We start from the raw sequence: 17,500 nt of genomic DNA, 5'->3' as shown, positions 1-17,500 counted from the left end.
CTGGTTCGCAGGAGCCTGAGAAGAACATCTCGTACAAAACCCGTTCCCCCAAAATGCTCAAATCACAAATGCTCGCAGCAGGGTCGTAATGCAAAGATGTACACTGTGCACGCGACCGAGTAAAGACACTCAAAGACATCCATTTCCTAGGCATATGCCCCCTACATGCTTTTTGGTGCACCCCGTACAAATGGCCATACTTCGACAAGCCCTCCCAGAATTTTGCATCTAAAGAGAGAGATGAAACGCCCTGGGCTTTTTGTCCACACAATGCAAACACCGAACGCTCTCTTTAGGGGGGAGCTGAAGAAGAGTATCTCCCACAGAACCCACGAGCCACAGCCGTTCGGATCATCGCACAGGGCAGGACAGGGCATGGAGAGTTTCCGCATCCAAACAAAAATTATCGGTAATACTCTACGCTTCTACTGGCCCGGACCACAAAGGCTGTCACGACAGTGCCATGCACTTCTGTAGGATGAGACAGTGAAGAGGCGAGCACGCACCGAGAATGCACTAGCGAATAAATTATGTGGCAACCAAACCTTTCGCCGGTCCCCCTCTCAATCCCAAGGCTCTACCGATCGGAAAAAACTTAGGGTGGAGAGTGGACCCTTGATGAAATTAGGGATGTCGAGCAATGCGCCCGTGTAACCAAACCATCTCTTTCCTTCTTGCCGTTCGGGCAGGATAAAAATGCAATGATAGAACGTGCCAATGAGACGGAGCCCTTGGCTATAAGATACAACTCCATACACACTCAGCAACAAGCGCATCTTAGAATCGAACACCAAATGTGCAGTGTGTTGCAATCCATGCAGACACCTACATATAGGGTATATCCATCAAAATAAAGTGACAAGTACTTCCCACCAGCTCCACCATTGCGATTACCGAATGGGATAATACTCACCGCCACAGATTAATGACCATCATTACCGTCTTGGAATAGATACAAGCACATCGAGCTTCATCTGATCAGCTGGATGAATTTCACCTTGAAGGGGCCCAATCCAAAAGTTTCGGAGGTCATCTCCTGGAACTCTCAAGAACAAGGCCCATCTTACATGCAAACTCTGCTACTGCGCAAACATAGGTTGCAATTAAAGAGAAATTGCAAGGCCGTCACAATGGCCCGAGGCCAATGCTCCGACTAAGTCAATTTTCTCTTGCAATCACCATGCCGCCGTTCACAGAGAGATCTCCCCATTCACTTGTGACGTGACGCACAATCCAAGGGCTAGACGCGAGCTCGCCCTTGAAAGGCCACTTTCCAAGGCATCCCCCGATGACACATTGGAATGACAACCGCTATTGAACCATTTCCCAATGTTGTGCCGATCGAGTTGGCACAGAGCCGCTAGACGAGGGCTCCCATTTTAGATCGAGTTTTAAAATCACCAAGAAGACGCGGTGAGGGCTGGCAACTGCTGCCAAACCTTTTTTCCAAAATTGCGCCAGCTGAGTGACTAGAAAACATGCTTTTTACGCGATGGGCACGCAAAAAATTTTGCTAGAGCGCCAAGCGCCCACATCATGGCTAGAGAAAAGGGCTCGCCATTAGATAAACTTCGAAATCGCTGAACAGACGCACTGTAGAATGGCAACCGCTGCCAAGTCTCTTCCGTAGTTGCGTCAGTCGAGTGATCGAAGAAGGTAATCTAAGAGAGGGTCCAAGCATAGGCATTCGTTGGGGGATTCAGGCCGATGGTATAAATTTATGCAATACCCGAGCAACACCGGACGGAGGTGCTAGACGAGGGCTCCCGTTTTAGATCGAGTTTTAAAATCACCAAGTAGACGCAGTGAGGGCTGGCAACCGCTGCCAAACCTTTTTCTGAAATTGCGCCAGCTGAGTGACAAGAAAACATGATCTAAAGGAGAGTCTAGGAATAGCACCCTCGAGGGTGGGCTTCATGCCCCTCTAATTGATTCAACGTCGGCGTCCACCGTTTCAAAATCCGACATATCCATTTGCCCTGACAGCAGCGTTGAATCAATGAGGGGGGCACGGGAGAGGCTCGCGGCAACAACCTCTCCCATTGTAGCCGCGATAGGCACGCAAAAAAATTTTGCTAGAGCGCCAACCACCCACCTCATGGCTAGAGACAAGGGCTCGCCATTAAATCAACATTGAAATCGCAGAACAGACGCGGTGTAGAATGGCAACCGTTGCCAAGTCTCTTCCGTAATTACGTCAGTCAAGTGATCGAAAAAGGTGATCTAAGAGAGGGTCCAAGCGTAGGGCATTCGTTGGGGTAATCGCGCCGATGGCAAAAATTTATGCAATACCCGAGCAACACCGGACGGAGGTGCTAGACGAGGGCTCCCGTTTTAGATCGAGTTTTAAAATCACAAAGAAGACGCGGTGAGGGCTGGCAACCACTGCCAAACCTTTTTCCAAAATTGTGCCAGCTGAGTGACAAGAAAACATGATCTAAAGGAGAGTCCAGGAATAGCACCCTCGAAGGTGGGCTTCATGCCCTTCTAATTGATTCAACGTCGATGTCCACCGTTTTAAAATCCAACATATCCATCCGCCTTGACAGCGGCTTTGAATCAATGAGCTGGGCATGGGAGAGGCTCACGAAAACCACCTCTCCCATTGTAGCCACGCTAGGCTCGCAAAAAATTTTGCTAGAGTGCCAAGTACCCACCTCATGGCTATAGACAAGGGCTCGCCATTAGATCAACTTCGAAATTGCAGAATGGACGCGCTGTAGAATGGCAACCGCTGCCAAGTCTCTTCCGTAATTGCGTCGGTCGAGTGATCGAAGAAGGTTATCTAAGAGAGGGTCCAAGCATTTAGGCATTCATTGGGGGATTCGCACCGATGGCAAAAATTTGTGCAATACCCGAGCAACACTGGATGGAGGTGCAAGACGAGGGCTCCCGTTTTAGATCGAGTTTTAAAATCACCAAGTAGACGCTGTGAGGGGCTGGCAACCGCTGCCAAACCTTTTTCCGAAATTACGCCAGCTGAGTGACAAGAATACATGATCTAAAGGAGAGTCCAGGAATACCACCCTCGAGGGTGGGCTTCATGCCCCTCTAATTGATTCAACGTCGGCGTCCACCGTTTCAAAATCCGACATTTCCAACCGCCCTGACAGTGGCGTTGAATCAATGAGGGGGGCACGGGAGATGCTCACGGAAACCAACTCTCCCCTTGTAGCCGCGATAGGCACGCAAAAAATTTTGCTAGAGCGCCAAGCACCCACCTCATGCCAAGAGACAAGGGCTTGCCATTAGATCAAAACTTCGAAATCGCTGAACAGACGCGCTGTAGAATGGCAACCACAGCCAAGTCTCTTCCGTAGTTGCGTCGGTCGAGTGATCGAAGAAGGTGATCTAAGAGACGGTCCAAGCGTAGGCATTCGTTGGGGGATTCGCGCCGATGGCATAAATTTATGCAATACCCGAGCAACACCGGACGGAGGTGCTAGACGAGGGCTCCCGTTTTAGATCGAGTTTTAAAATCACCAAGTAGACGCGGTGAGGGCTGGCAACCGCTGCCAAACCTTTTTTCGAAATTGCGCCAGCTGAGTGACAAGAAAACATGATCTAAAGGAGAGTCGAGAAATAGAACCCTCAAGGGTGGGCTTCATGCCCCTCTAATTGATTCAACGTCGGCGTCCACCATTTCAAAATCCGACATATCCATCCGCCCTGACAGCGACGTTGAATCAATGAGGGGGGCACGGGAGAGGCTCGCGGCAACCACCTCTCCCCTTGTAGTCGCGATAGGCATGCAAAAAATTTTGCTAAAGCGCCAAGCACCCACCTCATGCCTAGAGACAAGGGCTCGCCATTAGATCAACTTCGAAATCGCTGAACAGACGCACTGTAGAATGGCAACCGCTGCCAAGTCTCTTCAGTAGTTGCGTCAGTCGAGTGATCGAAGAAGGTGATCTAAGAGAGGGTCCAAGCGTAGGCATTCGTTGGGGGATTCGTGCCGATGGCATAAATTTATGCAATACCCGAGCAACACCAGACGGAGGTGCTAGACGAGGGCTCCCATTTTAGATCGAGTTTTAAAATCACCGAGTAGACGCGGTGAGGGCTGGCAACCGCTGCCAAACCTTTTTCCGAAATTGCGCCAGCTGAGTGACAAGAAAACGTGATCTAAAGGAGAGTTGAGGAATAGCACCTCGAGGGTGGGCTTCATGCCCCTCCAATTGATTCAACGTCGGCGTCCACCGTTTCAAAATTCGACATTTCCATCCGCCTCGACACCGCCGTTGAATCAATGAGAGGGGCACGGGAGAGGTTCGTGGCAACAACCTCTCCTATATAAGCTATTAGTGCGAGGCTCGCTCTGCATTAGAAATTAGCGAACACGCCGACATCCGCCATAAAAATCCAAATCATTGAAAATTCTGACCAAATAGCCATCCACGACCCAATTTATTATGAGGTTGTCTAAGGAGCAAAAGATTGTCGTCGGTTAGGAGATGTGAATTCATGGAGCCAAGGGACTGAAATGGTCATCGAGCTCATCCGATCAACTGGATGAATTTCACCTTGAAGGGGCCCAATCCAAAAGTTCCAGAGGTCATCTCCTGGAACTCTCAAGAACAAGGACAATCTTACTTGCAAACTCTGCTACTGCACAAACATAGGTTGCAATTAAAGAGAAATTGCCAGGCCATCACAATGGCCCGAGGCCAATGCTCTGACTAAGTCAATTTTCTCTTGCAATCACCATGCCGCCGTTCACAGAGAGATCTCCCCATTCACTTGCGACGCGACACACAATCCAAGTGATAGACGTGAGCTCGCCCTTGAAAGGCCAGGCCACTTTCCAAGACATCCCCCGATGACACATTTGAACGACAACCGCTGTCAAACCATTCCCAATCTTGTGCCGATCGAGTTGGCACAGAGGCGACCTTAGGAAGCCCCCACGTAGCAATCGGGATGTGCTTTCATACCCATCTCTCACAAAAACCAATCTTAGCTGTGAACAAATTTTGCCGCAATGACACCATTGGAACGACGACCACTGTCGAACAACTCCCGAATTTGTGCCCCAATGGAGTGAGAAAGAGTAGCAACTTTGGGGAGCCGCGCATCACAAACGGGCTGCTGCTTCATCCTGCTCTGATATATAGATCCGATGTCGTTGATTTTGTTTAGAATCCGAGGCTGCATTCGTCCTTGCTCACACAAGAAATGGCTCTTCTCATCGAATGGCCACGGGGAGCTTCCGATCACAAAGGCTCCCTTGTCACTCGCGACGCGCAGCCCAACTGCTTTCCAAAATTGCGCCAGCTGAGTGACAAGAAAACATGATCTAAAGGAGAGTCGAGGAATAGCACCTCGAGGGTGGGCTTCATGCCCCTACAATTGATTCAACGTCGGCGTCCACCATTTCAAAATCTGACATTTCCATCCTCCTCGACACTGCCGTTGAATCAATGAGAGGGGCACGGGAGAGGTTCGCGGCAACAACCTCTCCTATATAAGCTATTAGTGCGAGGCTCGCTCTGCATTAGAAATTAGCGAACACACCGAAATCCGCCATAAAAATCCAAATCGTTGAAAATTCTGACCAAACAGCCATCCACGACCCAATTTATTATGAGGTCGTCTAAGGAGCAAAAGATTATCGTCGTTTAGGAGATGTGAATTCATGGAGCCAAGGGACTAAAATGGTCATCGAGCTCATCCGATCAACTGGATGAATTTCACCTTGAAGGGGCCCAATCAAAAAGTTCCAGAGGTCATCTCCTGGAACTCTCAAGAATAAGGACCATCTTACTTGCAAACTCTGCTACTGCGCAAACATAGGTTGCAATTAAAGAGAAATTGCCAGGCCATCATAGTGGCCCGAGGCCAATGCTCCAACTAAGTCAATTTTCTCTTGCAATCACCATGCCGCCGTTCACAGAGAGATCTCCCCATTCACTTGCGACACGACGCACAATCCAAGTGATAGACGCGAGCTCGCCCTTGAAAGGCCAGGCCACTTTCCAAGACATCCCCCAATGACACATTGGAACAACAATCGCTGTCGAACCATTCCCAATGTTGTGCTGATCGAGTTGGCACAGAGGCGACCTTAGGGAGCTCCCGCGTAGCAATCGGGATGTGCTTTCGTACGCATCTCTCACAAAAACCAATCTTAGCTGTGAAAAAATTTAGAATCCAAGGCTCGTATCCATCGATATCGTCGGCACTGGGTCTATATATTCAAAGGCCACGGAGAGGTTCCGATAAGAGAAGCTCCCCTGCTCGCTCGCACAAACATCCCAAATGCTAGACACAAGCTCTCGCCCTTAGCATCGCTCTCCAGATCGCCGCAATGACACATTGGAATGACAACCGCTATCGAACAACTCCCAAATTTGTGCCGATGGAGTGACAAACGAGAGCTAGAACGGGTCGACGAAAACAGCTAAGCTAGATCGGGTTGGCCAGCATGGCTCGGCCACCATTTTTCGCCGAGAGCTTTCGATATTAAAGCTCCCATGTAGCCGCGATAAGTACACCATGACAAATTGCTAGAGCGCCGAGCACCCATAGCAAATTGCCATTATACCAAGCAACGCCGAAGTGCTAGACAAGGGCTCATGTTTAGATCAAGTTTTAAAACCACCAAAAACACACGCCATGGATCGGCAATCGCTGCCTCACCTTTTCCAAAATTGAGTCATCGGAAAACATGATCTAAAGGAGAGCCGAGGAAAAGCACTGAGATCGCTTCATGCCCCTTTCATTCATTCAACATCGGCATACACCGTTTGAAAACCCAACAATCCGATCCGCCTAAACACCAATGTTGAATGAATGAAAGGGGCACGGGAGAGGCTCGCGGCAACAACCTCTCCTATATAAGCTATTAGTGCGAGGCTTGCTCTGCATTAGAAAACTGCGATAGCGCGGACAACTCCCTTAAAAATCCAATTCAATGAAAAATGTGACCAAACAGCCATCCACGACACCATTTTTGGAGCTCGCCCAGATCGGCTCGGCCAGAATGGCTCGCCCAGATCGGGTCAGCCAGCATGGCTCGGCCAGATCGGATAAGCCAGCATGGTGACTTTGCTGACTTGGTGAGAGTACTTCAGACTGTCAAGAACAAAGTCCAATCTAACGTGCAAACTCTGCTACTGCGCAAACATAGGTTGCAATTATAGAGAAATTGCAAGGCCGTCACAATGGCCCGAGGCCAACGCTCCGACTACTAAGTCAATTTTCTCTTGCAATCGCAATGCCGCCATTCACAAAGAGATCTCCCCATTCACTTGTGACGACGCACAATCCAAGTGCTAGACGCGAGCTCGCCCTTGAAAGGCCGCATTCCAAGACATCCCGATGACACATTGGAATGACAACCACTATCGAACCATTCCCAATGTTGTGCCGATCGAGTTGGCACAGAGGCGACCAAACAGCCATCCACGACACCGTTTTTGGAGCTCGGCCAGATCGGCTCGGCCAGAACGGCTTGCGCAGATCGGCTCGGCCAGCATGGCTCGGCCAAAATGGCTCGGCCAGCATGGCTCGGCCAGAACGGCTCACCCAGATCAGCTCAGCCAGCATGGCTCGGCCAAAACGGCTCACCCAGAACGGCTCGCCCAGATCGGCTCGGCCAGCATGGCTCGGCCAGAACGGTTCGGCCAGCATGGCTCGGCAAGAACGGCTTGCCCAGATCAGCTCGGCCAGCATGGCTCGGCCAGAACGGCTCACCTAGATCGGATCGGCTCACTTAAAGAGTCGACTTGGTGGGGTGACTCGATGAACGAACTTAGAGGGTCGACTTTGCGGGGTGACTTGATGAACGGACCTAAAGAGTTGACTTGGTGAGAGTACTCGGTGGGGTGACCTGATGAACAGACTTAGAGAGTCGACTTGGTTGGAGTCCTTGGTGGGCCGACCTGGTTGGGTGACTTCGTGAACTGACTTAAAGAGTCGACTTGGTTGGAGTACTTGGTGGGGTGACTTGATGAACGGACTTCAAGGGTCAACTTGGCGAGGTGACTTGATGAACGGTCCTAAAGAGTTGACTTGGTGAGAGTACTTGGTCTGGTGACTTGATGAAAAGACTTAAAGAGTCGAATTGGTGAGAGTACTTGGTGGGGTGACTTGATGAACGCACTTGAAGGGTCGACTTGGTGGGGTGACTTTATGAACGGACCTAAAGAGTTGACGTGGTGAGAGTGCTTGGTGGGGTGACTTGATGAACATAGTTAAAGAGTCGACTTGGTGAGAGTAGTTGGTCGGGTGACTTGATGAACGCACTCGAAGAATCGACTTGGTTAGAGTACTTGGTGGGGTGACTTGATGAACGGACTTAAAGATTCAACTTGGTGGGCCGACCTGGTAGGGTGACTTGATGAACGGACTTAGAGAGTCGACTTGGTGAGAGTACTTGGTGACTTGGTCGGCCGACCTGGACGGGTGACTTGATGAACAAACTTAAAGAGTCAACTTGGCGAGAGTACTCGGTGGGCTGACCTGGTCACGTGACTTGATGAACAGACTTAAAGATTCGACTTGGTGGGCCGACTTGGCGGGGTGACTTGATGAACGGACTTAGAGAGTCGACTTGGTGGGTTGAACTAGCAGGGTGACTTGGTGAGAGTACTTGGTGGGCTGACTTGGTAGGGTGACTTGATGAACAAACTTAGAGAGTCGACTTTGTGAGAGTACTTGGTGGGTCGAACTGGCAGGGTGACTTGATGAACGAACTTAAAGAGTCGACCTAGTGAGAGAACTTGGTGGGCCGAGCTGGCGGGGTGAATTGATGAACGAACCTAAAGTGTCGACTCTGTGAGAGTACTTGGTGGGTCGACCTGGCTGGGTGAGTTGATGACCGAACTTAAAGGGTCGACTTGGTGAGAGTACTTGGTGGGCCGACCTGGCGGGGTGACTTGATGAACGAACTTAAAGAGTCGACTTGGTGACAGTACTCAATGGGGTGACCTGATGAACAAACCTAAAGAGTCGATCTGGTGAGAGTACTTGGTGGGCCGACCTGGCGGGGTGACTTGGTGAGAAAACTTAAAGAGTCGACTTGGTGAGAGTAGTTGGTGGGCTGACCTGGTGGGGTGACTTGATGAACGAACTTAAAGAGTCGACCTGGTGGGCCGACTTGGCAGAGTGACTTCATGAACGAACTTAAAGAGTCCACTTGGTGGGCCGACCTGGCGGGGTGACTTGATGAACGAACTTAAAGAGTCGACTTGGTGAGAGTAATTTGTGGGCTGACCTGGCGGGGTGACTTGATGAATGAACTTAAAGAGTCGACTTTGTGGGGTGACTTGATGAACCCACTTGAAGGGTCAACTTGGTGGGGTGACTCTGTGAACGGACCTAAAGAGTTGACTTGGTGAGAGTACTTGGTGGGGTGACTCGATGAAAGGACGTAAAGAGTCAACTTGGTGAGAGTACTTGGTGGCTCCACTTTATGAGCAAAATTAAAGAGTCCACTTGGTGAGAGTGGGCCTAACGGGGCGATGTGGTGAGTGGGCCTAATGGGGCGAGTTGGTGGGGCGACTTGGCGAGTGGTACTAGAGAGCCAACGTGGTGAGGCGACTCGGCGAGTTGGTTCGTTGAGATGACATGGTGAGCTGACTTGGCGAGTCGACCTGTCGAGCGAACTTAAAGAGTCAACTTGGCAACGAACTCGAGTCGACTTGGTGAGGCAACCTGGCGAGCGGGCTCAAAGAGTCAACATGGTGAGGCGACTCATTGAGTCAACATGGTGAGGCGACTCATGGTGAGGAGCTATCCTTGAGGCGACTTGGTGGGCCTACTTGATTAGTCGACTTGGTGAGCCAACCTGACGAGCTGACACGGTGAGCGGGCTTGAAGAGGCGATGACTTGGTGGGGTAACTTGGCAAGCCAACTTATCAAGGCGAGATGGTGAGTCAACTTCGTGAGGTGACTCGGCAAGTTAGCCCGCTGATGCGACTTGGGCGGGCCGACTTGGCGAATGAACTTAAAGAGGCGACTTGGGCGGGCTGACCTGGTGAGCGAGGTTAAAGAGCTGACTTGGCAACGTACTTGAACAACTGACTTGGTGAGCTGACATGGTGAGTGGGCTTAGAGAAGCAACTCGATGGGGCAAGTTGATGAACGGACTTAAAGGGTCAACTTGGCGGGGTGACTCGATGAACGTACCTGAAGAGTTGACTTGGTGAGAGTACTTGGCAGGGTGAACTGATGAACGGACTTAAAGAGTCGACTTGGTGGGAGTACTTGGTGGGCCGACTTGATGAACGGACTTATAGAGTCAACTTGGTGAGAGTAGTTGTTCTGGTGACTTGATGAACGAACATAAAGAGTCAGCTTGGCGAGGTGACTTGATGAAAGGACTTAAAGAGTCGACTTGGTGGGGTGACTCGATGAACGAACTTAGAGGGTCGACTTTGTGGGGTGACTTGATGAACGGACCTAAAGAGTTGACTTGGTGAGAGTACTCGGTGGGGTGACCTGATCAACAAACTTAGAGAGTCGACTTGGTGAGAGTCCTTGGTGGGCCGACCTGGTTGGGTGACTTCGTGCACTGACTTAAAGAGTCGACTTGGTGGGAGTACTTGATGGGGTGACTTGATGAATAGACTTCAAGGGTTGACTTGGCGAGGTGACTTGATGAACGGTCCTAAAGAGTTGACTTGGTGAGAGTACTTGGTGTGGTGACTTGATGAAAAGAATTAAAGAGTCAAATTAGTGAGAGTACTTGGTGGGGTGACTTGATGAACGCACTTGAAGGGTCGACTTGGTGGGGTGACTTTATGAACGAACCTAAAGAGTTGACGTGGTGAGAGTGCTTGGTGGGGTGACTTGATGAACATAGTTAAAGAGTCGACTTGGTGAGAGTAGTTGGTCAGGTGACTTGATGAACACACTCGAATAATCGACTTGGTTAGAGTACTTGGTGGGGTGACTTGATGAACGGACTTAAAGATTCGACTTGGTGGGCCGACCTGGCGGGGTGACTTGATGAATGGACTTAGAGAGTCCACTTGGTGAGAGTACTTGGTGACTTGATGAACAAACTTAAAGAGTCGACTTGGCGAGAGTACTCGGTGGGCTGACCTGGTCACGTGACTTGATGAACAGAATTAAAGATTCGACTTGGTGGGCCGACCTGGCGGGGTGACTTGATGAACGGACTTAGAGAGTCAACTTTGTGGGTCGAACTAGCAGGGTGACTTGGTGAGAGTACTTGGTGGGCTGACCTGGCAGGGTGACTTGATGAATGAACTTAGAGAGTCGACTTTGTGAGAGTACTTGGTGGGTCAAACTGGCGGGGTGACTTGATGAACGAACCTAAAGAGTCGACTTGGTGAGAGAACTTGGTGGGCTGAGCTGGCGGGGTGAATTGATGAACGAACCTAAAGAGTCAACTCTGTGAGAGTACTTGGTGGGCCGACCTGGCAGGGTGAGTTGATGACCGAACTTAAAGGGTCGACTTGGTGAGAGTACTTGGTGGGCTGACCTGGCGGGGCGACTTGATGAACGAACTTAAAGAGTCGACTTGGTGAGAGTACTCGGTGGGGTGACCTAATGAACAAACCTAAAGAGTCGACCTGGTGAGAGTAGTTGGTGGGCTGACCTGGCGGGGTGACTTGATGAACGAACTTAAAGAGTCAACCGGGTGGGCCGACTTGGTAGAGTGACTTCATGAACAAACTTAAAGAGTCCACTTAGTGGGCCGATCTGGCGAGGTGACTTGATGAACGAACTTAAAGAGTCGACTTGGTGAGAGTAATTTGTTGGCTGACCTGGCGAGGTGACTTGATGAATGAACTTAAAGAGTCGACTTGGTGGGGTGACTTGATGAACCCACTTGAAGGGTCAAATTGGTGGGGTGACTCTATGAACAGACCTAAAGAGTTGACTTGGTGAGAGTACTTGGGGGGTGACTCGATGAAAGGACTTAAAGAGTTGACTTGGTGAGAGTACTTGGTGGCTCGACTTTATGAGCAGACTTAAAGAGTCCACTTGGTGAGAGTGGGCCTAACGGGGCGATGTGGTAAGTGGGCCTAACAGGGCGAGTTGGTGGGGTGACTTGGCGAGTGGTATTAGAGAGCCAACATGGTGAGGTGACTCGGCGAGTTGGTTCGTTGAGATGACATGGTGAGCTGACTTGGCGAGTCGACCTGGCGAGCGAACTTAAAGAGTCGACTTGGCAACGTACTCGAGTCGACTTGGTGAGGCGACCTGGCGAGCGGGCTCAAAGATTCAGCATGGTGAGGCGACTCATGGTGAGGAGCTATCCTTGAGGCAACTTGGTGGGCCTACTTGATTAGTCGACTTGGTGAGCCGACCTGACGAGCTGACACGGTGAGTGGGCTTAAAGAGGTGACGACTTGGTGGGGTAACTCGGCAAGCCAACTTATCGAGGCGAGATGGTGAGTTGACTTGGTGAGCTAACTTGGTGAGTGCACTTAAAGAGTCAACTTCGTGAGGTGACTCGATGAGTTAGCTCGCTGATGCGACTTGGGCGGGCAGACCTGGCGAACGAACTTAAAGAGGTGACTTGGGCGGGCTGACCTGGTGAGCGAACTTAAAGAGTTGACTTGGCAACGTACTTGAACAACCGACTTGGTGAGCTGACATGGTGAGGGGGCTTAGAGAAGCAACTCGGTGGGGCGAGTTGATGAACGGACTTAAAGGGTGGACTTGGTGGGGTGACTCAATGAACGGACCTAAAGAGTTGACTTGGTGAGAGTACTTGGCAGGGTGAACTGATGAACGGACTTAAAGAGTCAACTTGCTGGGAGTACTTGGTGGGCCGACTTGATGAACGGACTTATAGAGTCGACTTGGTGAGAGTAGTTGTTCTGGTGACTTGATGAATGGACTTAAAGAGTCAGCTTGGTGGGGTGACTTGATGAAAGGACTTAAAGAGTCGACTTGGTGGGGTGACTCGATGAACGAACTTAGAGGGTCAACTTTGCGGGGTGACTTGATGAACGGACCTAAAGAGTTGACTTGGTGAGAGTACTCGGTGGGGTGACCTGATGAACAGACTTAGAGAGTCAACTTGGTGAGAGTCCTTGGTGGGCTGACCTGGTTGGGTGACTTCGTGAACTGACTTAAAGAGTCAACTTGGTGGGAGTACTTGGTGGGGTGACTTGATGAACGGACTTCAAGGGTCGACTTGGCAAGGTGACTTGATGAACGATCCTAAAGAGTTGACTTGGTGAGAGTACTTGGTGTGGTGACTTGATGAAAAGACTTAAAGAGTCGAATTGGTGAGAGTACTTTGTGGGGTGACTTGATGAACGCACTTGAAGGGTCGACTTGGTGGGGTGACTTTATGAACGGACCTAAAGAGTTGACGTGGTGAGAGTGCTTGGTGGGGTGACTTGATGAACATAGTTAAAGAGTCGACTTGGTGAGAGTAGTTGGTCGGGTGACTTGATGAACCCACTCGAATAATCAACTTGGTTAGAGTACTTGGTGGGGTGACTTGATGAACGGACTTAAAGATTTGACTTGGTGGGCCGACCTGGCGGGGTGACTTGATGAATGGACTTAGAGAGTCGACTTGGTGAGAGTACTTGGTGACTTGGTGGGCCGACCTGGCCGGGTGACTTGATGAACAAACTTAAAGAGTCGACTTGGTGAGAGTACTCGGTGGCCTGACCTGGTCACGTGACTTGATGAACGGACTTAAAGATTTGACTTGGTGGGCTGACCTGGCGGGGTGACTTGATGAACGAACTTAGAGAGTCGACTTGGTGGGTCGAACTAGCGGGGTGACTTGGTGAGAGTACTTGGTGGGCTGACCTGGCAGGGTGACTTGATGAACAAACTTAGAGAGTCGACTTTGTGAGAGTACTTGGTGGGTCGAACTGGCGAGGTGACTTGATGAATGAACTTAAAGAGTCAACCTGGTGAGAGAACTTGGTGGGCCGAGCTGGCGGGGTGAATTGATGAACGAACCTAAAGAGTCGACTCTATGAGAGTACTTGGAGGGCCGACCTGGCGGGGTGAGTTGATGATCGAACTTAAAGGGTCGACTTGGTGAGAGTACTCGGTGGGGTGACCTGATGAACAAACCTAAAGAGTCGACCTGGTGAGAGTACTTGGTGGGCCGACCTGGCGGGGTGACTTGGTGAGCAAACTTAAAGAGTCGACTTGGTGAGAGTAGTTGGTGGGCCTACTTGATTAGTTGACTTGGTGAGCCGACCTGACGAGCTGACACGGTGAGCGGGCTTAAAGAGGCGATGACTTGGTGGGGTAACTCAGCAAGACAACTTATCGAGGCGAGATGGTGAGTCAACTTGGTGAGCTGACTTGGTGAGCGCACTTAAAGAGTCAACTTCGTGAGGTGACTCGGCAAGTTAGCCCGCTGATGCGACTTGGGCGGCCCGACCTGGCGAACGAACTTAAAGAGGCGACTTGGGCGGGCTGACCTGGTGAGCGAACTTAAAGAGTTGACTTGGCAATGTACTTGAGCAACCAACTTGGTGAGCTGACATGGTGAGTGGGATTAGAGAAGCAACTCGGCAGGGCGAGTTGATGAACAGACTTAAAGGGTCGACTTGGCAGGGTGGCTCGATGAACGGACCTAAAGAGTTGACTTGGTGAGAGTACTTGGCGGGGTGAACTGATGAACGGACTTAAAGAGTCGACTTGGTGGGAGTACTTGGTGGGCCGACTTGATGAACGGACTTATAGAGTCGACTTGGTGAGAGTAGTTGTTCTGGTGACTTGATGAACGGACTTAAAGAGTCAGCTTGGCGGGGTGACTTGATGAAAGGACTTAAAGAGTCGACTTGGTGGGGTGACTCGATGAACGAACTTAGAGGGTCAACTTTGCGGGGTGACTTGATGAATGGACCTAAAGAGTTGACTTGGTGAGAGTACTCGGTTGGGTGACCTGATGAATAGACTTAGAGAGTCGACTTGGTGAGAGTCCTTGGTGGGCCGACCTAGTTGGGTGACTTCGTGAACTGACTTAAAGAGTCGACTTGGTGGGAGTAATTTGTGGGCTGACCTGGCAGGGTGACTTGATGAATGAACTTAAAGAGTCGACTTGGTGGGGTGACTTGATGAACCCACTTGAAGGGTCGACTTGGTGGGGTGACTCTATGAACGGACCTAAAGAGTTGACTTGGTGAGAGTACTTGGTGGGGTGACTCGATGAAAGGACTTAAAGAGTCAACTTGGTGAGAGTACTTGGTGGCTCGACTTTATGAGCAGACTTAAAGAGTCCACTTGGTGAGAGTGGGCCTAACGGGGCGATGTGGTGAGTGGGCCTAACGAGGCGAGTTGGTGGGGCGACTTGGCGAGTGGTATTAGAGAGCCGACATGGTGAGGCGACTCGGCGAGTTGGTTCGTTGAGATGACATGGTGAACTGACTTGGCGAGTCGACCTGGTGAGCGAACTTAAGTGGGCTTAGAGAAGCAACTCGGCGGGGTGACTTGGCGAGCACACCTGCTGGGGCAAGGTGGTAAAACAACTAGGTGATTTGACTTGGTGAGCTGACTTAGGGAGCGTACTTGGTGAGTGAACTTAAGGGGTCAACTTTGTGAGGCAACCTGAATAGTCGACTCGATGAGGTAACTTGCGGAGTCGACATGGTGAGCGGTCTTAAAGAAGATGTGACCTGGTGGGGCAACCTGGTGAGGCAAGACGGTAAGTCATCTTGGTGAGCTGGCTTGACGAGCTGTGAGTGGACTTAAAGAGTCAATTCTTGATTTGGCAAGGACCACATGGTTAGATGACTTGGTGAGCCGACCTGGCTAGCAAAATTGGCAAGCAAACTTATAGAATCGACTTGCTATCCCCAGCCAGGATCGCACGCCTGGGTCGACCCAACTTGGGTCACCTGACTAGGTCAACCCATCTCCGTTGCCCCAGCCTCGAGCGATCCGACTAGGTCGCCAGAGTGGATCGACGAGGGGATAAAAAAAAAAACAAAAAAAAATCATGGGAGGCGCTGTACAACGAAAAGCGCTAAATTTTGGGCATTACAAAAAAAAAAAAAACAAGTTACCCACTTTTGGATCACGCACAAGTTTCAGTTCACGTATTGCCGAGCTGACTCGAGGTGTTACGCCTAGCTAGCCAGATTCAAGGTAGGGTAGCCGAAACGATCTGATTTGAGAATTTTCTTTATAAAAAGAGATCATGATAGGCCTCATAAGGCAAAAAAGAATGAAATTTTGGGAGTTCAAAAAAAAACATTACCCGGTTTTGGATCGCACACAGGGCTCGGGTCACGTAGCATCGAGGTGCCCTGGGTGACATGATTCGAGCAAAAAGTCGACGGTGGCATGAGTCGTGCAAAAACATTGGAGGCCACTAAGGCTCAAGGCGCTTCGAGTCGAGGTTGTCGAGGCAGGTCAGGTTGAAAACTTTGGGCGTTAACCAAAAAGAAAAAGTTAACCACTTTTGGATCATGTACACAGCTCGGGGCACTTAGAATCAAGTCAAGCACGGTGACATGAGTCGTGCAAAAAATTTGGAGACGACTCGAGTCGGGGCATCCGACTCTATTCGAGTTCAAAACTTTGGGACTTGACAAAAAAAAGAAAAAAGAAAAAGTGACCCGGTTCTGGATCACGTAAGTGACTCGGGCCACTCAGAATCAAGGCGAGTGCGATTACATGAGTCGAGTGAAAAAAAAATGGAGGCGGTTAAGGCTCGAGGCAATTCAAGTCGGGGTAGCTGAGTCAATTCGAAAACTTTGGTCGTTAGCCAGAAAAAGAGTTAATCGCTTTTGGATCACGTACATGACTTGGGGCGCATAGAATCAAGTCAAGCATGGTGACATGAGTGGTTCAAAAAAATTGCAGGCGATTAAGGCTCGAGGCGATTTGAGTTGGGGTTGCTGACACGATTCGGGTTGAAATCTTTGGGTGTTAACCAAAGAAGGAAGAAGTTAACCACTTTTGGATCACGTACATGACTCGGGGCACCAAGTCGAGCACAGTGACATGAGTCCTACGAAAAAATTGGAGGTGGTTAAGGCTCGAGGCGATACGAGTCGGGGTCGCCGACACAATTTGGGTTGAAAACTTTGGGCGTTAACCCAAAAAAAGAGTTGACCGCCTTTGGATCACGCACATGACTCGACACACTTAGAATCATGTCGAGCACGGTGACATGAGTCGTGCAAAAAAATTGGAGGCGGTTAAGGCTCGACACGATTCGAGTCGGGGTTCGGGTAATTGGGGCGATTCGTGTCGGGGTTGCCGACACGGTTCGAGTTGAAAACTTTGGGCATTAACCCCCAAAAAAAAAAAGGGTTGACCTCTTTTGGACCACGTACATGACTCGGGGCACTTAGAATCAAGTCGAGCACGGTGACATGGGTTGTGCAAAAAATTTGGAGGCGATTCGAGTCGGGGTAGCCAACTCGATTTGAGTTCAAAACTTTGGGCGTTAACCAAAAAAATAAGTTGACCGGTTTTGGATCACGTACATGAGTCGTCTGCCCTCGCGAAAATTACAAAACCCAGTGACCCGCCTGGAATTTGCAGTCGAAAGATTTTTCTGCCCTCACAAAAATTTACAAACCCCAC

General features: G+C 50.2%; 1 long non-coding RNA gene across 2 annotated transcripts in view; it reads left to right on the top strand.

Moving 5' to 3' along the window:
- The window catches only part of LOC149579069 (uncharacterized), a 131,357-nt gene that overhangs the window by 4,825 nt on the left and 109,032 nt on the right, over positions 1 to 17,500 (top strand). The gene's annotated exons all lie outside the window — the stretch shown is intronic.

Source organism: Cupressus sempervirens, chromosome 1, assembly GCF_028749045.1.
Source record: "Cupressus sempervirens isolate cs-2001-9-10 chromosome 1, ASM2874904v1, whole genome shotgun sequence".
NCBI lineage: Eukaryota > Viridiplantae > Streptophyta > Pinopsida > Cupressales > Cupressaceae > Cupressus > Cupressus sempervirens.
The sequence above is the reverse complement of the archived record's forward strand: the minus strand, read 5'-3'. Positions and strand labels throughout refer to the sequence as shown.